The 24,327-nt window shown below is 42.1% G+C and overlaps 1 pseudogene; it reads left to right on the top strand.

Annotated features, from left to right (window-relative positions):
* Nucleotides 1-5,198: 5,198 nt before the first annotated feature.
* LOC127641810 (PH and SEC7 domain-containing protein 1-like) lies at nt 5,199-21,600 on the top strand (annotated as a pseudogene).
* The last annotated feature ends 2,727 nt before the right edge of the window (nt 21,601-24,327 follow it).

The raw sequence follows: 24,327 nt of genomic DNA, 5'->3' as shown, positions 1-24,327 counted from the left end.
TGTTTCTGTGACCATAAATGTATAATTCTAAACCTTCCTCTAAACTATAGGATTTTGTTTTTCACATACAGTCATTAAAGGGATACTTCAGGATTTAACATTAAGCTTTGTATCATTAGAAAACCGAATTCTTTTTAGTATTTTCGAATTACCATGCTTTCCTCCCTCATATCCCCCTGAGATGAGAGATTTATGTATTTTTTGTCTGGAAAAAAATCCTCCGATGACGCAAAAGTCGTCATTGTTTACATGCACACCTTTTGTTTCAATCTAACTGAATTTATTCCGATTTGTGAATCTGAATGTAGTGTTTACATGAACATGTGATCGATTGATGTGTGCGTTTTAGCATTGCAATCTTTATTCTCTAAATAAATGACTTTATTTAGAGAATAAAGTCATTATAATGCGAGATTAAACTTAACGAGTTTTTTCTCGAAACACAACGACTTTATTCTCGATATTTAATGAGTTTATTCTCAAGATTGTATTTCGACTTTTTTCTCGACATTTAACGAGTTTAATCTCGCATTATAATGACTTTATTCTCGATATTTAATGAGTTTATTCTCAAGATTGTATTTCGACTTTTTTCTCGAAATTTAACGAGTTTAATCTCGCATTATAATGACTTTAATCTCGAGATGACTTTATTTTTTATTATTATTGCTTGGCCCTAATCCTCTTCCGTACAAACCACTATGTGCATATTAAATAAAATAAAAAAACGATTCTCCTGTGATTAAGTGCATGAAAAGAATATAAATAAACTCTTTAAATGTAAAACTAAAGGGAGCAAACAATACAGATTCGTGATTGGTCCTTGTCAACGCTGTTTGCACATGCGCAGCTCATTCACGTCTATGTCAGCATCCATGCGGTCAACTGATTATGCTGCTCTGCCTTCTCACCTCTCTCTCTGTCAGTCTCACTGAACAGAGTTGACGCAGAGAGAGGTGTGCCTCCAGGCAGGAAAGCAAGACCACGCTCTCGCGGGGCAGTATTGGCGACTTTCTTCTACAGAAGTAGCTAAGTTTTGTCCAAAAAGTCGCTAGATTTGTCGTTAGCAGCTTTTTATATATATATATATATATATATATATATATATATATATATATATATATATATATATATATATTTTTTTTTTAAAGAGGACTGAAAAGTCTTTAAGTTGGCAACACTGGGAAAAACACAATGTGCTGATCAGTTGTTGTTCCTGATACAACCTTTAAATGGCAGCAGTGCAGATACAAGAAACAGGCACCTGGGAATGTTACAAATAATCAGACAATGTTCAATTCTAAGTTGGAACGTGCGTCATGAGCCTGTGTTAGAACCTAAAGAACCTAAACGCCAGTTTACTTTTAATTAATTTCAGTGTGTTTATTGAGTAAACACCACAAAATACAGCCATATTTTTCCTTTAGGAGCATTTAACACCACAAATGATGCTTTGAAAGACTCTTCATTTGAATACGCAAATAATGAATTCATGCTACTGTGATCATTGTTTTTATTCTCTCAGATTGGTTTTCTGTATTAAAACGGCCACTTTCAAACAATGCAAAATGTCTTTTCTTTTGTCAGTTTAATGTGTCTGTGACCATTCAGCTGCTCACAGCAATAAAATGTAGTGTTTTTTGTTTCTTAAATCCTCTTTACTGTAGTACTGTATTTGAGGAAGACTGTTTGATCTTCACAGATGATTACAGGATGATTTGAGGATTAAACTGTGTTGTAATGACTCACTGTATCTCTCCTGTGAAACTGATGCAGCGTGGAATTAACACAAAGAGTTTTTGATTGATTTGATCATAAATCATTAGTCTCTTATTTGTATTTCTTATATTTGTCTCTCTACAACAGCACAAGTAGTGTGAGTTGATCTGAACAGGAAGTGATGTGAATTCATCTCACTGCAGTGGCGGCTGCTGGTCTTTCAAAGAGGGGAAGCTCATTTTCGGCCTACATTATAAACTTATTTACCCTATTTTTTGCACTAAATCAATCTTAGGTGTTGATCTGCCCTGCTGTTTAATTCTAATTTTTTCCTCGTAAGGAAGACTTTCAAATGGCTTCGCCAAAATCAGGTCGACAATATTAGCACCGTCTGTTATCGTGCGCAGTTTCACCCGTACGACGCTAGCCCAGCCTACTGTACAAATGAATGAACGAACGAACGAACGAACGCATGCTCTAAAACAAAATATATTAAACTTGGTGAAACTGAAACAAGGAATGTGGTGTATAATTGTGTGAAATGTATTATGCAAATTGACTAGCAATTTCGCCAAACAAATATAAAGAAATAGGTTGCAGCAGTTTGTCTTTCGACTACACTTGAGAAATCCGTGATGGGACTGAGCGTGAAATAGCTTCAGTGACTTCTTATAGTACAGATTCGCTGTCAATCAAAAGGAGATGCAGTCTTTCGACAGATCCTCCAATCATCATCGCGGAAGCCCGGAGTCCGGGCCAGCCCACTCCTCATTCACCCCCAGAGACGCTGAGCGTCCGTGGGCGGGACATAATCGCAGCATTTATCCAATGACCGTCTTTTTCGGAGCACTGAAAAAACTGTTCAGAGCAGCCACATTGAAGTCAATGGACGCTTCGGCTTCAACAGGGAAATGCACTGACGCTACGGGAATGTATGAGAAGTAAATCGAGTCAGCCGACCTGCTATATGTAATGTAGCTGATTCTGAACGAACTCATCTTCGAGATGAACGTGTTCTAACGCATTTTTAGTCAATAAATTGTTTACACAATAGTACATACTTGACCATTATTTTTTTGACATTATAGGGGAAGCTGAGCTTCCCTTGCAGTCTTAAAGAAATCCCCACTGCTATTGAACCTTAAAAACTTTAAATGTGTGTTTGTTCCTCATCACAGAGACGTCTAAGAGCTTGTTAAGTGAATGTCGACGTTGGTGGTGATCGTTTCAAAATGGACACGCAGCTCATGGCAGAATATAAAGACTGAATATATAACCCTGGTAACGTCTTCACAATGAGGATCTAAATGAGAAGACTATGGAGAATACAGCAGACTTTGAGGAATCTGAAGCATACCTGGAGGCCAAGCAGTACATTGAGAGAATGAAGTGGGAAACTGAGAGAAGCCTTAAGAAGGAGGCCATCCTGATGAACAGTGATGGTCTGGACCTGTCTGAACACAGCGTCTCATTGTTCCCCATCACCATGCCCTGCACTTCTCTGTCTTATGCTACTGTGCAGTGGGATGTCCCGGAAACCTCAGCAGAACCTCTGTCCACTGGATCTGTGAATGAACTAAACTCTGTAATGAACTGGACAGTTAATCTGTCGTCCACAGACCTCAGTGACATTCCAAGTGAGGAAGAGGTTGATGATTTACTACCTGAAGTCGAGCCACAAACAGATGTCACTTTAACAAATGGTGTCTCTACTCCGGTATGTCTGTTGAACCTGAAGGACCTTGTGGTTTCCCTCATTGTGCGTGTATCAGGATTTAGCATCCTCCTTTTTCAAAACTGTTTATGTGTACATGCACTATATAATGTGGTTTAATATATTGTTGATTTAGAAAACTATTCACAAGAAAGGGCTACAAAGACCATTACACAAAGTTTAAGCAAATTCTGCTCAATGCTTTCGAAACTTGAATAAATTCAGGATATTAGTTATATCCGCATACTTGATAATTGATAAACTTACATTGGAGATTAGAAAGAACTAAATGAATTAGAATATACAGTATCTCTAAATCAGTGATGGATTTGGATTATTTGTGAAGTTGAAATCTGTTTTGATGCTTTTCCTCCGATAGACATGTAATGCACAGAAACCAGATATAAACGCACAAATAGCATCCTCACAGGATGAGTTCCAGACACCGTCTGCAAATATACAAGGTAACGTCTAAAATTGCTCTATATCATATTTAATTTAATTTAATTTAATTTAATTTGACCAATTGTCACACATTATACATACATTTCTGCATATACATGGTGAAATTATTTATTTTTCACATATCCCAGCTAAGCTGGGGTCAGAGTGCAGGGTCAGCCATGATACGGCGCCCCTGGAGCAGATAGGTTCAAGGGCCTTGCTCAAGGGCCCAACAGTGGTGTCTTGGTGGTGTTGGGGCTTGAACCCACGACCTTCTGATCAGTAACCCAGAGCCTTAACCGCTGAGCCACCACTGCCCTGCCATATTGTCCCATTCAGAACGTATGTAAAACAAAAATATTAAATAGATTTTCATGAATGTTTTTACTGATAAAATAAGTTACATACTCTTTCAGATATGGAACATCTATTCCAAAATACCACAAGAAATGGCTGTTTTCATATAATGTATGTGAAGCATATTTTCACGAATACTAGTGGCATTTGAATATTTACATAACTGCTCAAATATATAATCTAAAGTGTCATAAATGCTATATCTCAGATTTTTGTATGGGATGTCATGTTAAAACGGGGCGTGGTTGTCATGTGACCAGAGATGTGATGATTGCGAAACGGCATGTGTTGGACAGCTGTGAATGTTGGTCATTCGCTGACTCAGTCGATATGGCTTCCTCTCCAAGAGTTTTTTTTTCTCTGTCTTTTTGCATAACCTGTTAAATGTGACCACATACACTTCAGTTTTCCTTCATTACATTCCAAGTGGTTTGATGTTGTTCTGGAAAGTATTTTATTTTTCTTTAAAGACAAGAATCCACAACACTCCAAAACATTTAAATGTTCTTGTGTAAGACTGTGTACTGTTTTTCAGAAACCACACAGACATCAGATTATACTGCACATAATAAATACATTGAGATCTGAGGAGAATTTCAAGTCTTCTGATAGTGTTCAGATCTTAATGGACTCACAAGGCTCTGAGATTCAGTCGGGTCCAGAGAGTTCACAGGTGGAAGAGGAGAAGAAAGCAGACATTTTAATCCTTCCCCAACTGACTTTCACCAACCAGAAAAACTCAGATTCAGACAGAGAGGAACATACAGAAGAATGGACTGAGATAAACAGAGAATCATCAGACATAAGAAGTAGTAATCTGGAAGAGTTGAATTTTATGGATCAGGTTAGAGGACCTGGGCAGCTACAGGAAAAGTCAGATCTTCTAGACGTCCAATCAGAGAATGAGTCTGATCAATCACAGGAGACCACGATGGACCAAATGAAACCACAATGAGATCTTATTATGGATTCAGAGGAGCTAGAGAATGTTATACTGACACCAGAGCCAGTGAAAAATACAGAAGAGATGAACACATATGTTACAGCGATGGAGGTGAATCAGAACACTGAGACTTTACAACAGACACAACATCCTGGAGAGATTCAGGACTTCTTAGAGCAGTTAAACACACAAGACAAACTGAAATCTGCAGAAAAACCTGTCAGTTCAGTGGAAAAACTGTGTCCTGAAAAAATGGAAGAAAAAGAAAATGGGCCAAATGAAGCAGTGAAACACTCAGTGAGATTTGATTCACTAGAAATACAGCCACCAGAACAGATAGAGCCGTTCTAATGTCATATGAAAGCGAATCCTTAGAGCAGATACAACATCCAAATGAGGAGAAACCCTCTGAGCAGATGGTGCAATCAGAGATGAAACTATTAGACCAGACGAGACAGTCTAGTGACCTGAAATGACCACAGGTGCTTACAGATGAGGCTGAACACTTGCAAGAAAAGCTGGAGAATAAGGAACCTGTGTGTCCCCATGTAAACGGAGATGTGGAGCTGGTGGACTGGGCCGAGGCTCAGCGGCTGGCCGAGAGGCTCTACAGATTGGACGGTTTTCAGCGAACAGATGTGGGGCAACACCTGGACAAAGAGTAAGTATTTACTCAGCTCTGATGGCATACAAGGCAAGTATTTGTATTTTCATAAAATGTTCTTAATTCGTTATAGCAACGAGTTCAGTCGTGCTGTCGGGGAAGAGTACCTCAGGTTCTTTGACTTCACCAGCCAGAGTCTGGAATAAGCACTCCGGTAGGGTTCAAGATTTAATATATCTGCTCACTGAGTACATCCTGTTTAGGCGAGTTTATTTTGATGTTTTTTGGCGGCATGACTCTTAGGTCATTTCTGAAGGAGGTGGTCTTGATCGGTGAGACTCAGGAGCGTGAGAGAGTCCTGCAGCATTTCTCCAGTCGATTCCACCAGTGTAATCCAGGCGCTTTCACTTCAGAGGAATCGGTTCTCACGCTCACATGCGCTCTCGTGCTGCTTAACACAGACCTGCACGGGCAGGTGAGTCTCACGCTACTGTCCCAATCATAGACTTTTACATGTAATGGTGAAAACGGGTTGTTACCGTATTATGTAGAGGCAGTTATAAGAAAGCCTTTTGTAGGTACATTTTCTCACACTGTGTTTGTGGTGCCATAATTCCTCTTTGTTTTGAGTGACCTGGCCAGTCCGATACAACAACATTGACTCAACCAATTGCATTAGCTAGGGGTGGGACTATATGTTTGTTTGTTTAATAGAACAGATAGTCCCGCCCCAGCTCATGCCATTGGTTGTTGTTGAGTCAATGTTGTTGTCAAACAACTTTCCGATGTTGTCTTCAGAAAACAATGTTTATTTTTGCAATTCCATTCGGTGACACATAATGATATACTTTAAGAGCTTTAGGAACATCTAATAATTTTTGTATGAGTAGTTCAGGATATCTGAATGGATCGATTAGTGTTTGTAAAATGAAACTGAGTTTTTCTCTTCTCTTTCATTAGAATGTAGGCAAGCCCATGTCTGTGGCTGAATTTGTGTCCAATCTGGATGGAATGAACGGAGGAGAGAATTTCAACAAGTACTGTCTGAAGGTGTGAACCATGAATCATCTTTATAAATAGTTCTTCTCATGTTCCTTTGTAATCTGGTGAATCTCATGAGACCTGTTAGGGATGCACCAGTCTGATACTTGGATCGGTATCGGCTCCAATGCTGACATTTTAAACCACATTGGTCATCGGTCCGACAAGCTCGATACAAATCCGGTACTTTGTGTTAAGTACAGTCAAGATCCTAAAATGACAGAAAAGGACCATTAAAGTAGTCCATATACAGTATATGACTCTCTTGAAGATTAACCATAGCTTTGTGAATTGCAAAAGGATGCATTTTATAAGTAAATAATATAGTCTGCATGCACAGCACGTTTCAGTGAGTGAGCACTGCTCGGTCAACACACACACATAGCATGCGCAGGCTTGTGATGTGCTGCGATTTTTAGCTCTCGGAGCGGAACACAATATGTGAGTGGTACACACGAACAACATCTCAGATAAAAATGCTCAATAGTTTGTGTAAAGCAGTTCATTGGAAAGGAGGAGGCGAGAACTGGCTTGTCAATATAAATAATATTTTAATGATAAACTTAAACAAAAGACAAAACACACACGACGGACATGTCCGTATATGATCTCTCTCTCCTGCACCATCCTCCGCAGTCAGACTTTATCCCACTCGGAGGCTTGATTAGCCTGATGAGGGACCGGGTGTGTAGAATCACGACCCGGCCCCGCCCTCTCCCCTGCCCAGTTTGGTTCGCTTATAACATGCATTTCACCAAATTTTTAATAAGAAGTGTATTTAACTGCTGTGAACTAGTCTAAGACACTTTTCTGACTGTCAAAATAAAAGCCAGAGGGTTTTAAAGTGAATTGTACATGACTGAAATACGTCTAGGTTACGTATGTAACCCCCGTTCCCCGATGGAGGGAACGAGACGTTGTGTCAGAGAAGCGACACTAGGGGTCTCTCTTGAGCGCCGATATTCACTTCTGGACTATGAAAAAAGGCCAATGAGAGTTGGCAACCAGTATTTGCATGTCCCCCGGACATACGGGTATTTAAGCGGCGGAAATACGGGAGTTCATTCAGGATTTTTCTGAGGAGCCGGAAATGGTCCGGCCACAACAGTGGCTCGGCTCAGTGACGTGGCAGGGGAGACACAACGTTTCGTTCCCTCCATCGGGGAACGGGGGTTACCTAGACGTTCCCCTTCTGTCGCTCTCTCCACGTTGTGTCAGAGAAGCGACACTAGGGGTCCACTTATAAAAGTGCCATGCGCTGAGCCGTGTGCGTGAACTGCTGATACAGGAGCGAGCAGGTATTCTTACGTGCAGGGCGACCAACTGTATCAGGCTGCACGTACCCTTCCCCAGTGCCCCATTTAAGCCATCAGGATTCCTTATCGTTACCCTGGAGGGGGGAACAAGGTGCTGGCCGCCAACCTGGGAACGGGCCAAGCCTGGCCGGGCCTCTTTTCTCTCTATGTTTCTCGCATAGAGCAACTAAGGCCGGGGCCCTTACACGCATTGAGGGAAGGGGGTCTTAGCCCTTATTCAGGGCGGAGAAGACCCTGCGGAGGCCACGCCTACCCGAGAGGGGAGGCAAGTTTAAGTGGCAAAACCATCAGAGGCCTGCTTAGGGCCTATGTGGAAAAGTCGGTGCGGTGGTGGATCCAGCCTCATAGAGGGGGGAACATACAGCACGGCAACCGAGGCAGCCATGACTGTCTAAGGGAAACACAGGAGTCAGCTCGCCAGAGGGGACAGAACCGTGGTGTTACACACAGGGGGAGTCCGAAGGAGGCCTTACCTGTGGAGCACCTATACCAGTACAGGGTAGCTTGCGGTACCCGCAGTGGCTTGGGTCAGCGAGTTCCTCCGCTGAACTGTGACCCACGAGGGCTAGGGAGGAATCGACCAGTGTCCCAAACCTGAGATCTCCTGGGAATGAAGGCGCACTGTTTCCCCTGGTTAGGGGGAAGGGCGCTAGGTGCAAGCGATTCACCCGGTCAGATCGTGGGCATGCCACCGAGTTCTACGGGCTTGGTACCTGAGAAAACACGGGACGATACTGACTCAACTCGGAGATTGTAGAATCTCGCAAAAGTGTTAGGTGTTGCCAGCCCGCTGCTCTACAAATGTCTGCTAGGGCAGTGCCCCTAGCCAGTGCCCATGAGGACGCAACACTCCTGGTGGAGTGAGCTCAGACCCGCAAGGGGGGAGGCACGGCCTGGGTGTGATAAGCCAGGGATATGGCGTCGACAACCCAGTGGGCGAGTCTCTGCTTGGAGACAGCGTTCCCTTTCTGCTGTCCCCCAAAGCAGACGAAGAGCTGCTCAGAGCATCTGCTGCTCTGTGTGCGGTCCAGATAAATACGTAAAGCACGTACTGGACACAGCAGTGAAAGGGCTGGGTCTGCCTCCTCCCAGGGCAGCGCTTGCAGGTTCACCACCTGATCCCTGAAGGGCATGGTAGGAACCTTGGGCACATAGCCCAGAGCGTGCCCTGTCCCTGAGAAAGAAGGTCCTTCCTCAGGGGAATTCGCCAGGGAGGGGCTGTCGTGAGGAGCGTGAGGTCCGAAAACCAAGTCCGGGTAGGCCAGTAAGGGGCTACCAAAATGACTTGCTCCTCGTCCTCTCTGACCTTAGCATAGCACCTGTGGTGGGGGGAATGTGTACTTGCGCAGCCCCGCAGGCCAGCTGTGTGCCAACGCGTCTGCCCGAGGGGAGCCTCTGTCCGGGCATACCAGAGCGGGCAGTGGGAGGTTTCTTGGGAGGCAAACAGGTCTACCTGAGCCTTGCCGAACCAGTCCCAAATCAGCTGGACCGACTGGGGGTGGAGCCTCCACTCTCCACCAGGCAAGCTTTGTCTTGACAGCGTGTCCGCTATCACATTGAGGTTGCCGGGGATGTGAGTGGCACGCAGTGACTTGAGTCGCTGCTGACTCCAAAGGAGGAGACGACGGGCGAGCTGTGACATGTGGAGGGAGCGTACTCCGCCTTGGCGGTTTATGTAGGCTACGACCGTGGTGCTGTCTGTCCTGACTAGGACGCTTTTTTTCCGAATTAACGGGAGAAACTTCTGCAGGGCCAGAAAAACAGCCAGCAGCTCTAGGCAGTTGATGTGCCAGTGCAGCGGCCCTCGGTTCCACCGGCCTGCAGCTGCGCGCCCGTTGCATACGGCGCCCCAACCCAATTTGGAGGCGTCGGTTGTGACCAGAATGCGTCGGGACACCTGCTGCAAGGGTACTCCTGCCCTTAGAAAGCAGAGGTCTGTCCAGGGTTTGAAGGTTTGGCGGCAGGCAGAGGTAACTTTTATGTTGTGCGTGCCGCGGCGCCATGCTCGTCTCAGGAATCGAGTCCGGAGCCAGTGCTGAAGTGGTCTCATATGCATCAACCCCAGCGGCGCGGCCGCCGCGGAGGATGCCATATGCCCCAGGAGCTGTTGGAAAAGTTTTAGCGGGACCATGGTGCCTGGCTTGAAGGAAGCGAGGCATTTCAGCACTGACTGAGCACGCTCGTTGGAGAGACGTGCTGTCATTGGGACTGAGTCTAACTACAGACTGAGAAAAGAGATGCTCTGGACCAGGGAGAGCTTGCTCTTTTCCCAGTTGACCTGAAACCCCAAACGGCTGAGGTGGCTGAGCACCTGGTCTCTGTGTGCGCATAGTAACTCTCGGGAGTGGGCCAGTATGAGCCAGTCGTCGAGGTAATTGAGTATGAGTATGCCGGCTTCTCGGAGTGGGGCAAGAGCTGCCTCTGCGACTTTCGTGAAGAAGGGGAGAACTTTGTACTAATACGCCTGGCCGTCGAACGCGAACCTTAGGAAGGGTCGATGTCGAGGGCGAATTGAGACGTGGAAGTACGCGTCCTTCAGGTCTACCGCTGCAAACCAATCTAGATGCCGGACGCCAGATAGAATTTGTTTCTGGGTGAGCATTTTGAACGGGAGTTTGGACAAGGTCCGATTGAAAACTCGCAGGTCCAAGATCGGTCGTAAGTCGCCGCCTTTCTTGGGTACAACGAAGTAAGGGCTGTAGAAACCCTTCTTCGTTTCGGTTGGAGGGACAGGCTCTATCGCGTCCTTTAATAGAAGGGAGGCGATTTCTTCACGCAGGGAGTGGGCATGTTGGCCGTGTACTGCGGAAAAATGTACACCCACGAAGGGGGGCGGAGACCTGGCAAACTGAATTGCGTAACCGAGTCGAATGGTCCGGTGCAGCCAGCGTGACGGGTTGGGCAGTGAAAGCCAGGCCTCTAAACTCCGTGCTAGGGGCACCAAGGGAACGGGTTTTTTGGATGTACCCGTCGGGGCTTCGCAGCGGTGCGAAACAGGTAACACGGCGTCGGGAGGCAACGCGGCGTCCCGAGGCTCTGGTGCTGAGAATAAACTCAAAGCACTTGCCTTGCTCCGCGCACCCAGCGGGGGGCGGGTTCGTGACTGAGGAGGAGGTCTGATGTTGGTGTCCTCTGGACTCGTCTGAACCGGCCGGCCGGGGAACAGTCATGGCGCTGAAGGCGGGGACACCGCGTCCATGGAGCCGGGACTGTTGAGGCCTGAAAGCAGAGTGCCGTGAGAGCGGCATTTGCGGGCCATGTGCCCCAGAGACAAAAGGAAATAGCTCTTTTATTGAGAATTTGGGTACCGCAGCCCGTGTTAGGGGGTGCGGCAAATGGAAAAACATAGGATTCTCCTCCCGGCCCTCCACGCGGTCTTACCACCTCCGGAGCTAACGTCTTGTGCTCTGGGTGCGTTGTCTCAGGAGCGCCTGGGAGCCTTCCGGGTCCTCAAGGGGGTCCGTGAGACAGGGGCCGTGCGCTTCCCGCGGTTTGCTCGACGCTGGGGCTGAGAGCTGGGCCCGGGGTAAGGCGGAGCAGGGGCTTGCCTTCTGGCCGCGGGAGGACGCCCTCGGTGAGCAGACGGGGCATGGGCCGTGGCGGCAGGCTTGCGGCGAGGCATGATGTGAGAGATGGCCTCCGTCTGCTTCTTCACCGTGGAGAACTGCTGGGCAAAGTCCTCGATGGTGTTGCCGAAGAGGCCGAACTGGGAGACCGGGGCGTTGAGGAAGTGAGTGGTGATTTGCTGTGAGGCAAGTCACCACTGCCTCGAGCACGGACGGGAATCAACGAGCGTGTCGGGGTGCGGGTGGTCCGAGGGGGCGTACCCGGCGGAGCTGCACCCGCTGCCATCCCCAAATCGCCTCCACCGCCAGCCGCATCGTCCTCAATCCCGTGGGAAGAAGGAGTGACACGGGGGGCGGCTGGAGTGGCTTGCTCACGGTTGTAAGCAAGCCACGACTGCAACGTTGTCATGGTCATGTTCTCGCAGTGAGAACATGAACCATCCACAAACGCAACCTCGGTGTGATCGCTACCCAGACATACGAGACAGCGCCTGTGGCCGTCGGAAGCGGAGAGCACTCTACTGCATCCAGAAACAACACAGGGGCGGAAAGGCATCTTTATAAAGACGCGTCCTTAAAAGGACGTTCAACGGCGCTGTGTTTTGCTCTTTTAGAGGAAATTACTCTTTTAAATAAAATCACTCTTTTAGGGAAAAAACTTGTGAGAGTTTTTGAATCTGCACTGTCGATGCCCAGGGGCAGGAATGCACAGCCGTGCAAACAGGAGAAAGCCGCTGTTGTCGCCGTAGAATCCAACAGCATGCAGCAGAGGGATAGCAGGAACTCGGTGTGTACACGCAGCAGTTGCAGACACCGACCATCGGCTCGAAGAAATTTTCTGAATGAACTCCCGTATTTGCGCTGCTTAAATACCCGTATGTCCGGAGCGGACATGCAAATACTGGTTGCCAACTCTCATTGGCCTTTTTTCATAGTCCAGAGGTGAATATCGGCGCTCAAGAGAGACCCCTAGTGTCGCTTCTCTGACACAACGTTGAGAGAGGGACAGAAGGGGAACTGTATATTACTATTGTATTATAACATTCTAAAGTGTAATAATAACAAAACTACTAATAATAATAATTATTATTTGTTTGTAAAGTACAACAATAGGCAACAATATTTGAGTTGACTGGGTTCCAAAAAATAACTGTGAATGAAAAGTGAACTGATCTCTTACTACTAAAGTGAACAAAAAAAGAGATCTGAATAATTAAAATGCAGATACAGATTGTGCAAAGAGAACTGGATTATTTTCTACTGAAGACTTTCACTGGAATTACTGTTAATTTTGCTGCTACAATATCCAGTAGCTTAGTTAACAAGAAAGTTTTTCTCAATAGGCTACACATTTATATTGAAATAATGTGTCGTTAGAGGTGTTTGTTTCTTTACACATAAAAGAGTTATCCCAATTAACTTTCACACAGTTGGACTTTCACACACCCTAAGACCTGTGAAGAACAGGTCATAATTCACCCCATCATAAGAAAATAAATTGTTTTATATAAATCATTACAGTTAATGTGAAAATGAAAAAATATGATATATTATTTGAATGGTATTAATAAATGTGGTTTTATATAAACCATGGTAGTATTTATGGCACTGCTTTTAATTTAGGCTGTTTAATATAAAATCTGTGTCTGTTGGAATTCATGTTTGTTTGGTCACTTTCAGAGTCTTTATAACTCTATCAAGAGCGATGCATTTCAGTGGGCCGTGTGAGTTAACTGACCTTTGACCTCATTCATTAAAGCTCCAATTGGAGTTTAATCTATGATGTTTTATCTGGTTTTGCTCTGTTTCTAGAGATGAAGAGGTTCTGGCTAAATCCATGATGCTCGAGCAGGCTGTGGATCAAGACGGACTGCGATCAAAGAGTAACCCGTTCTAAGATCTCCCTCACAACAAGAAGGCCATCGTTTTCCAGAAAGGCTTTTTGAAATGCAAAGCACATGCTGACATAGATGGCAAACGCAGTGAGTTGCAGTGTAGCCAAACACCAGTCTGATGTACAAATGTACACAACTACATGTTTTCAAAACCAACAAATCTGTTGTCAGACATCTTGCTAAGCACAGCTCTTCAATAGGGTAACTGACAAGTACAGTAGATTTCTATGAGCTATCACAGAGAGCTACAGATCATACATAACAATAAAGTGATTATTGCTGACACTGATTGTGATGGTGAATTTCTTACACAAGTACTCCTTAATGGCTGTAGCAGCAGATTAATAAAGAGATTAAAAGAAATGTAGCTAAACTAGTCATCCTGTTTTTGGAGTAGTTGAGCACGCTGACCCATCTCTAGTTCAAAACAGAGAAGATGAGTGCGGTGAAAATACTGGAACACTGTTAATAAACTGAACTGATTCGCAGCTCCGTGGGGGAAACGAAGCTGGAAGACGTTTTATGGGGTGCTGAAGGGAGCCGTGCTTTACCTGCAGAAGGTTTGTTGCTAACTATTGATCTTGTGTGTGTGTGTGTGTGTGTGTGTGTGTGTGTGTGTGTGTGTGTGTGTGTGTGTGTGTATGAATATATATATATATATATATATATATATATATATATATATATATATATATAATATGTGAATAAAAACAGACAGACTACAATAAGGATTCTTGAAACAAACTCTTACTGCTTTATTGACATGTTTCTTAATTCAGAATTGTTAAAGCATAAATACAGATAAAAAAATGCTATAAAAACATTGAACATGAGCAGTCTCTCTCTCTCTGTCCAGGACGAGTATGTGATGGACTGGCAGTGTTCAGAGGAAGTGGTTAGACCTCATGTGTTCCGGCTGCAGACGGCCGACTGGAGGGTCTTCCTGTTCGAGGCTGCGTGAGTGACGTATGGTATGATTTAAAATCACTTTAACAGTTATATTTGAGCAATCGTCACCTCTCGTTTAGTTCCACAGAACAGATGAACTGCTGGATCGGCCGGATAAACCTGGTGTCTGCACTGTACTCCTCTCCACCATTCCCTGCAGCGGTCGGATCGCAGAAGAGGTTCTGTCGACCCATCCTGCCCGCCGCTGAATCAAACCTCACGCTGGTAACTGTCTTTATAATTATCTTCACCGTATGAGATGAACTGAACACGTCAGTCTGGTGTGAAGAGACATTATATATTGACTGTGTACATTGAAACATTTCAGTCATGACAACACTCAGAATAAATTCATGTTGTTATAATGGACGTGAGAAGTTAGTAGGTTTGTTCTTGTCGTACTAGATATGCTTACACTGCCAAAGCAGATGAAGGACACAGACATACAGCTGCACAAACACATACTGTACAATCTAGAGACAGGTGGTGGTGAGGAGGAGGAGGGTTTTAGAGAGAAAACTCTCGTAGTGTACTGCAGTGAAACCTGCTTATCTGCAAACATCTCTGGCAATTGAAATGTTAGACAAAGAGAGAGAATACACACATCGAACAGATTACATGTGAAAGGACTTAAGGGGGTAAGCAGTGAAGAGTTTTATGATTGAACTTAAGATCATTTGGTTCGAAAAATGTGTCAGAATGCACTAACACTCATTCTTCAATGTTCACGTCGGGCTCCATACTACTTCAGTCTTCTGTGAAATTAGAATAATTTTATCATCACAAAAATACAATAGATTTGACCTTAATTCACTTCTACATTGACCTACACTGTCCTCATCAAATAAAACATGTCACAAGTTCATTTGAGCACCATTAAAATGGAAAATGATTGTGATTAGATATTTGAGTATAAAGCTGATCTGATATTGTATTTCTGTTGTGAAGAGGGTCGAACACCGGACATGTCCTAAAATTGGAAACCATTGTTTTCTATGAATGTATCAGGCATCCACTGTTTGGCTTAGCCCTACTTTGTTCATAATTGAAGAAGTGCAAAAACCTTTGTATGCAACTTTTGTCTGTACAATGATCAGATTCACTGCCCTGTACCGCTAACGATACATTGTGTGATACCTGTGACATGGCATGCTGCTGCTTGTTCGGTGTGCGACACACTTAAGTTGCCATGGTTTGTTACCTAACCTAATTAATATTCATGAGCTAAGCCTTTGTGATATCACAACTTGTGTGTCTGTTCTGTCCCTAACTCTTTTTATAACAAAGTGGCACATGATCAGATATAATAAATAAAGCCATATTGCTGGACTTCAGTGCAGTGAAGAGGAGGTCTGAGTCCTATCTGAGACTCAAGGCATAAAACTCCTCTGGTGTGCCATCAGATTTTTGCTTTCCCAACAGACGGGTCGGAGTCCGTTCAATTGGGCCCATATCTTAAGAATCATGTGATGGAAAGACTTGATGGATGAGGACAGACTTCAGGCAGGGGCAGCACACCTCCGCTCAGCTGTGGAGACTGTTTAAACCGTTCTTCAAACCCATTTTTGCCTCACATGAGAGAACAACATCGCTACCTAACCCTGAGAAGCCCTGAAGCTTCTCAAAAAGCTGATCTTTAGTTCTACAGAGTGGCTACTGAGAGCATCCTCACCTCCTTCATGCCAATCTGGATTTCTGTTGCTCCAAAAGCAGTCGACGGCATAGATGATCTGCCGTCATATGTACTGTTTACTATCAGTCAGGAAACTTCCCCCGAGATTCTGAAATAGAGCTCAAAAGATCTCCCCTGCATTCATACTGGACGGCGTAGAGGGTCTCAGGAGGCCCACATGTGAGAGCGGTCCATCAGTGCTGTAAACCGCTCTTCAGGACTGATGTTCTGGTGAAGGATTTTCAGCAGGAATGTGTTGATGAACACTGGGACTTCTAGTATCTGTGTGTCCTGTGGAAATTGCTTATGTATTCATCCCTGCTGTATCTGTTATTGTTTTCACATTGTTTTTCTGTGTTTGTTCAGGACAAACAGCTGCAGTCGCATGTGGCCATGTTACACAGTTTCCAGGAGGATCTGAGCACTCTCCAGCAGATGGCATCTGACGGAGGAAAGACCAAAGCCAGAGAACTCGAGGAGATAAGACAGAGAGAAGAATATTTACAGTACGAGGTGTGGAAGTAGTTTTATCAATAGAAAGTAATGCTTATTTTAAAAACGACTTGTATTTTAGTTACAAAACTCCAGTGCTCTGAGGTATAAACATTGTGCATCCACAAAACTGGCCATTGAAAAGTGTCTGAACAGCTCGAGATCAGTTACATTTTTGCTCATCAGAAGTACATTTGTCAATGGCCAGTTTTGTGGATGCACAATGTAGTCTTTATATCTTATACCATTTTGCTTTTGAGGTGTTTTTTTTTCTCAGGAAATTGATCTCATTTTAATGTTTTGACATTATACTAGAAGACCAAGCCAAAGACACTGAATAAGTAAATAATACTTTTATAATAGGCTGGTTGTATAATAACATATATAATATAAACGAGCCGGTTCTTTTAAATCTAGAGTGTGAAACATAGTCAACCTAAACATAGGTGCTTCCGGTATAGTCCAATCCTGAAAGAACTATTCTAATGAGCCGGTTCTTTTGATTCTAGAGCTTGAAACATATGGTGCTTCCGGTATTGTTCAATCCCGAAAGAACCATTCTAATGAGCCGGTTCTTTTGAATCTAGAGCGTGAAATATATGGTGCTTCCGGTGTAGTCCAATCCTGAAAGAACCATTCTTATGATGGTTCTTTTGAATTTGGAGCATGAAACATACAGCGCTTCCAGTATACAAGTAATCTTAAACTGATGTGCAAGTTATGAATATCAAACTTGAAATTAAATAAGAACTTTTGAAGTCTCACAAGCTTGAAGCATAACATTAGGCCACAAAACACAGTCTAAACTGTCTCTGGAATGGTTTCTGTTTATTTAATGATGACCTGCTGGGTCTCGTTTAAATCAAGCAGTGCAGTTATGAACAGGCTGTTCATATGACAATGTATTAGTAAATATACACAAGCTTTGTTGAAAGTGGAGTTGTATAAAATAATAAATGAAATCATTAAATATGCCACCACAATTCCTTTTGGTTTAGTCTTTATTTAAAATATAGTAAGGATCTATTATTGAATTGTATTTATGTCAAACAAAACTTTTACAAGAACTGTATTAAATGTATTTCTGATTTGTTATATCTGGTCTGTACAAATCTGAAATTATCTCATTATTTGGTAACAGACATCAGAGGGTAGTAAATGCAATACGAATTTCTAAATAATTCTTTTTAAAAGTACTAAAAGAATTACTGGAATCGGTACTGAAACTGTTAAGGCACCAGAATCATTAAGAGGAATCGGAACCGGAATTGTAAAATTCTTTACGATCCCAACCCTACTAAATACAAAGTACTTATTACTAGAGGTGCTGAAAACTAGTGAGGTGTGATGTAACCAAAGTCAGACACTCGCTTTTGCCTTGTAGAAATGCTTAACTTATCTGCTGCCATGTATGTCCTGTTTTTGAAAGATTTGAATTGTAATATTTATTTTATTTCATATTTATAATGATTTTAATAATGATACACAAAATTATCTTTATTTTGGGGCATTTTGCATTTGATCACATATTTGATTGGCACAACACAATTAATTCTGTAAAAAACTTTACTGAATGATATCCCTAGCTTTGGCATACATTCTGAAAATCCTCAATCCTCAAACTCAAACAGAAAATCTCTCTGTACTATCTCAGTTTAATGTCAGTAAAGTAACAGCGAGTGCATTTACACAAACACATGCACACTGATAACTAACAAAATTCAGCTTTTTAAAAATTCCAACAAGGGAAGAAAATGTATCTGTTATGACTGTAACCTTGGTTCCCTGAAAGGAGGAAATGAGATGTTTCATCAGTAGTTGAGGTATGTGAACTCCTCCCTGAAGTGATTATTTCTGAAACCCTTTTAAATGAAGATAATCTAATGTTAGATGGCGCTTGATGCTCCACGCCTGATACGTTTGTCATCTTGGGCTTTTTACCTGAAGGGAAATCAAATATTTGCTAAACAGCATCTTGGAAAAAGGCTCTTTTCTGTGCTTGACACTTCAGTAAAATATCCAAAACCAATCACAATATCAATAACATTTCAAAAATGGAAGTGATAAAGGATATGATGTTTGTCAGAGCGCAAGCAAGGAGATGGAATTAATCTCTCACTCGCTTTTAAGGTGTTTAGATTAAACAACAAATTTAAGATTTAGGCATCCAGAGCACGGAATATGTTATTATGATGTTGTGCATAATGGCCAGTGCCTTAAGCGCCATCCACCAGTAGATTGATGAGACTTTAAAGGGCTTCAGAGATCGTCACTCCTGTGATGAGTTCCAATAGCATCGGCTATTGACGCAGCGTCGAAATTACAGAGTTAAAAGGGAACCGCGTTTACATTACTTTTGAAATCATCAGGTTATTCTCTGCTTTTGACATCCAAATGTTTACAGCACAACATTCATGCACCTTGGAAAAACCAGTAAGAACATCTGTAAAGGTGTTAATATGCTAAATCAGCAAAAACTCTATTGTGAGCAATGATGCATTCATCGGTTTTTGCTTAAACTGTTAATGGCATTACCCTGATAAAGGAAAGCTGTTTAATTAATTTACATAACCACACATATTCTTGGCTTATTAAACATAATTGGTGTATAATGTTGCCTATAAACGAGCTCCATGTAAGTAAATGCTGCTGTTTCATGTTTTTATTTCTGCAGAAATCTCGTTATGAAGTGTATGTTAAAATGCTGGAGGCCTGGCAGACCATAGAAACATCTGAATCATCCGTTGGAGAAAAACTGAGCATATTTGATGCAGGGGTGTGGAGAGGAGTGATGGATGAAGATCAGGACGAGACTGATGCTGGAATGAAGAGATCTCACTCGAGTCCATCTCTGGAGATAGAAATGCCTCCTCAGCCTGTCGTCAGAGAAAAAAAAAAACACAAGTAAAGAATTAGCCATTACAATGTCAGGACTGTTACAGAAAATGTCAAAATCTGATAGAAGCACTTAAATCCTTAAAACATTTTACATTTAGTTCCCATTTTATTTTAAGTTTTAATTAAAATTATAGTTTATAATTGTTTATAAAGACTGTTCCATGTGAGTTCCAAAAATTGAAAGGATTCTATTTAATGCTTTATAAACCTCTCATCAGTTGTTCATGTTGTCCACAAGAGGGAGGTGTTGAACAAGATGTTTAAATGAAGGAAAAAAACAACAGTTATTCTTACCTCAGTCCTAACCATGGCACTTTGGAGTTTATTTTGAGACATCAGCAGACATGTGCAGATTCTGATCATAAATCGTGTGAATACGGGTATGATGAAGGTATACTGAAGGGTTACGGTTCATTTTTCATTAAAACAAAACACAACACTTGTCTCTCAGAAATATGTACATTTGTTGTTACATTCCAGCCACATTTCCCTCGGTCTTATGCTGATAAAAGAGATAAATGTCATATTTTTTTGATAGAGTATTAGTTACATTGCTGTATGGCTCTTGTGACGTTGTGAAAATCTCATTTCCTTCAAGTTAAAGAAGAACCCTCTATTAAGATGAGCTGAGATGTTCAGGAGGTTTGATGGATTGAGCCCTCAGGTGGTGCCGTTACTCAGGATGTGTCCGCTTGATAAAAATCTGAAAAGCCAATATCAGATAAATGCTGTTGACATGTCAACAGACTGAGGAAAAACAATCAAACTCTTTGTGAGTTAGATTCAGATGCCTGCTCTTATGCTGCACAAGAACACTGCAGTGCAAATCAGGGACTAAAACCACATTTCTTTTCATTTTGGTTCATTCTGAGCAAAAACTTTTTGTTTTCCAGTTCAGAAGTTCTGCATCCTCCTTTCCATATGGGAACTGGTTGGAACAAAATAAAAGAACGGTTAATAATGTTCTTTTTAAAATGACAGTACTCAGTGATAATGGGTGGGGGAAATAGCACTTGCACTGTTTCCAGATCTCTCAAAACAAGCCCAAAAATAAGACTCTTGCCTCAACAAAATAAGCAAACATGAGCAATTGATTCTTTTCCTGTGTGGTGTAAATACATCAGCAGTTAATGAACAGTTAAGTATCATTTTAATTACAGATCTGCTTCTGAGTCCAAACCCCACAGCATCAAATGTGTATTAATGCATCATATCTTACAGAGAAGACTTGGGAACAACTGAGAACTGTACCTTTGACCTCTAATAATGTTCTCATGGTATCTGGATTAGTCGTGCATGTGTATGTAGTAATTCTACATAGTTGTTAAAAAGGTCTTCATTCACAGAATGCTTCATCCACACCGGACAATTACACAAAGAAATGTGTGATGCAGCAGTTTCCTTCATGGTTAAAGCACATGATTCATTTTTTAGGCAACATGAAGTGGTGTAGTTAACAAAATGTACTGTGATAAACCCTTTGGTCTTTAGTTTCAGGAACAGAATGAACTGGTTATTACATTCACTCCGGAAACATTAAAAATCACTTTGTTCCTATTTTCAGCAACGTTCTAAACATTTAGTTTGTTTTCAGTTTTCGTTCCTTGTACTGTGTATTGTCCCTGGAGCAAATATACTCTTAAATACAGCCAGACAAACTATTTTTGTACCATTGAATCATGTTCAAAAAAGTGTTTGAAAAGCAGCACCAAAAACATGGTGTGTTACAGAAATACTATCAATGATGTAACTCTAACTTTAAAGTAACCTAGATGTTGTATGGAAGCGTGCAGATTGTTGTTGCCCTTCATCTGCGAGCACACTTGTGTTGGTCTGTATGATGGTCTCTCAGCAGCAGTGTGCTGTTTGATGATGGAGGTCATGACCAGAGCTGCTGGAGCGGCATGTCTGTGGAGACCAGTGAAAGGTGCTTTTACCGCTGTGAGCTCAAGCCATCCTGTTGTTTTGTTCCTGTTCGTCTGTCTGGCTGAAGGGTTTTGTAGCCGCTTGTCTGGCCTGGTTGAGTAATTAAAAAGGCAAGTGGAGGGTTTTCTTCATTAAGGGCCCTGACCAGCTCTCAGCCACTCAAATCTGTTCCTCAGACATTCCTGCTCCACCTCCGCCACTCTCATTTCTCGCTTGGTTTGTCAACAATTCCTGACATCATCCCTCATGTTTCTCTGATTTCTTACAATCAGACAGAGAATTATGCTTTTATTTCTGGATCTCACTATCATGTCATCTGTGACTGGGCTTTATCTCTCTTATTCATTCTCCATACTGGTGTCAAACACGCTGGACTTTACATTCACAGCCTTCTGCACTGCTCTCACCTCATCACTCCATTTGTTTTATCGTGTGTTTTATGGTTTTCGGCTTCAAGGATGAACAGAAAATGCAAAGCCATTTAAAGATAGTGATGCTACTACTGTGTTCACAATAGTGTAGTTTTTCCAGCAATGAGCTATATTTTCCTTTGCCTCTTTTTTGAAGTGAAATTTTTTGTGTATTGCTGCTGGTTATCAATATGGGCTCTATATGTGTGAGTGCACTAAATAAAGACCTATACACAGAGACCGAACATAACATCTTGTCTAATTTTCTTGAAAACGCTAATTCTAAGTACAATTTCCATGCCAGCACAAGTGGGCGTGAGTGGGAGTGTTTGCGTTATCTGTGGGTATATTGTATGTAAATGATTTACTCTTTTCCTGAGAAACATTTTGTTGCACTAAGATGTTCCAGAAGCAGTTTAAACTGAGTTCCTGTATTTACAGTTTGGAGATTCACCACATGTTTAAACTCTTGTATACTATTATGATGATAGTGAAACTTTGTAATATGGCACTTTTTGTACCACTGTCTCCCTAAGATGATTCGCTGATGTTCCTCCTCTTTTGTAAGTCACTTTGGATAAAACCGTCTGCAAAATGAATAAATGTAAATGTAAAAATGAAAATATAGTGGAACATCAAATTATGTCCCTGACAATCACTGTTGTAGCCGTTTTATGATAACGGTCGCAGATTATTTTCAATTATTACAATTGTTTAAATTTACAATTGTATTTATGGTCTAATTTGTAGGCCTAAAGGTATTCTTCCACCTGTTGTCGTATATATTTAATCTGTGTTGTTATTTTTATGGCGTTCCTAAGCTGCTAACCGCTAACTAGCATGAGGCTAAAGACACATGTTCAGATAGGTTTGGAATTGGTATGATTTTTTTTGTCCACTTCGTTATTTTATATTTCCATTTTGTTTGATTTGTAGGCTAATTTCAATTTAGAAATATTTTTTGTTTAATGTTTTAATAAATGTATTATATTTTTCAAAATCGATTGGTAGAACTGAAGTGCGTGCCAATAAAATCACTGTTAATACTAGCCATGATTTGTGTGACAATAGATAAAAATGATTAATAATACTTACATTCAGCATTTTTACAGAACGTACATATTCCATGCATATAAAAGGTTTGGTTGTAAAGAGTTGCGTCTCTAGTTTTGTTTGATATCTCATTTTAAAGAATTCATTCATTTTTCACGCTTCATCGCGCTGATAAACATGATGTCCACATGTGTGTTCGGACATTATTCCCTCAAAAGTTGAAAAAACATAATTTTCAACATTAGCACATCTGTGGGTCATTTCACTTCATTTTAATATAAATGTGGTTATATTTTATTTTGTTATCACTGTACAATATGATTCTATTCATTAACATTAATAAATACATTCCTGTATATTTACTGTCATTATCACATTTAGAATAAATTTATTCATGCACAAGCTGATAAATGTGTCTTTCAGAGTCTTTATATGGAGTTATGATGTTAATAAAGTGCATTTCAAACTGTTCTGAGACCAGTGCATACAGACAGCACACTGGAGGTTAAGTCATGCACTAAATAGGGAGCAAGGGAGCATCCTATATCTCTCCTATAACTGTTCTGAGACCAGTGCAGACAGACAGCACACTGGAGGTTAAGTTATTCACTAAATAGGGAGCAAGGGTGCATCCTATATCTCTCCTATAACTGTTCTGAGACCAGTGCAGACAGACAGCACACTGGAGGTTAAGTCATGCACTAAATAGGGAGCAAGGGAGCATCCTATAGCTCTCCTATAACTGTTCTGAGACCAGTGCAGACAGACAGCACACTGGAGGTTAAGTCATTCACTAAATAGGGAGCAAGGGTGCATCCTATATCTCTCCTATAACTGTTCTGAGACCAGTGCAGACAGACAGCACACTGGAGGTTAAGTCATTCACTAAATAGGGAGCAAGGGAGCATCCTATATCTCTCCTATAACTGTTCTGAGACCAGTGCATACAGACAGCACACTGGAGGTTAAGTCATTCACTAAATAGGGAGCAAGGGTGCATCCTATATCTCTCCTATAACTGTTCTGAGACCAGTGCAGACAGACAGCACACTGGAGGTTAAGTCATTCACTAAATAGGGAGCAAGGGAGCATCCTATATCTCTCCTATAACTGTTCTGAGACCAGTGCAGACAGACAGCACACTGGAGGTTAAGTCATTCACTAAATAGGGAGCAAGGGTGCATCCTATATCTCTCCTATAACTGTTCTGAGACCAGTGCAGACAGACAGCACACTGGAGGTTAAGTCATTCACTAAATAGGGAGCAAGGGAGCATCCTATATCTCTCCTATAACTGTTCTGAGACCAGTGCATACAGACAGCACACTG

This window comes from Xyrauchen texanus, chromosome 4, assembly GCF_025860055.1.
Source record: "Xyrauchen texanus isolate HMW12.3.18 chromosome 4, RBS_HiC_50CHRs, whole genome shotgun sequence".
NCBI classification, from domain to species: domain Eukaryota; kingdom Metazoa; phylum Chordata; class Actinopteri; order Cypriniformes; family Catostomidae; genus Xyrauchen; species Xyrauchen texanus.
This window is presented reverse-complemented; position numbering and strand designations above follow the sequence as displayed.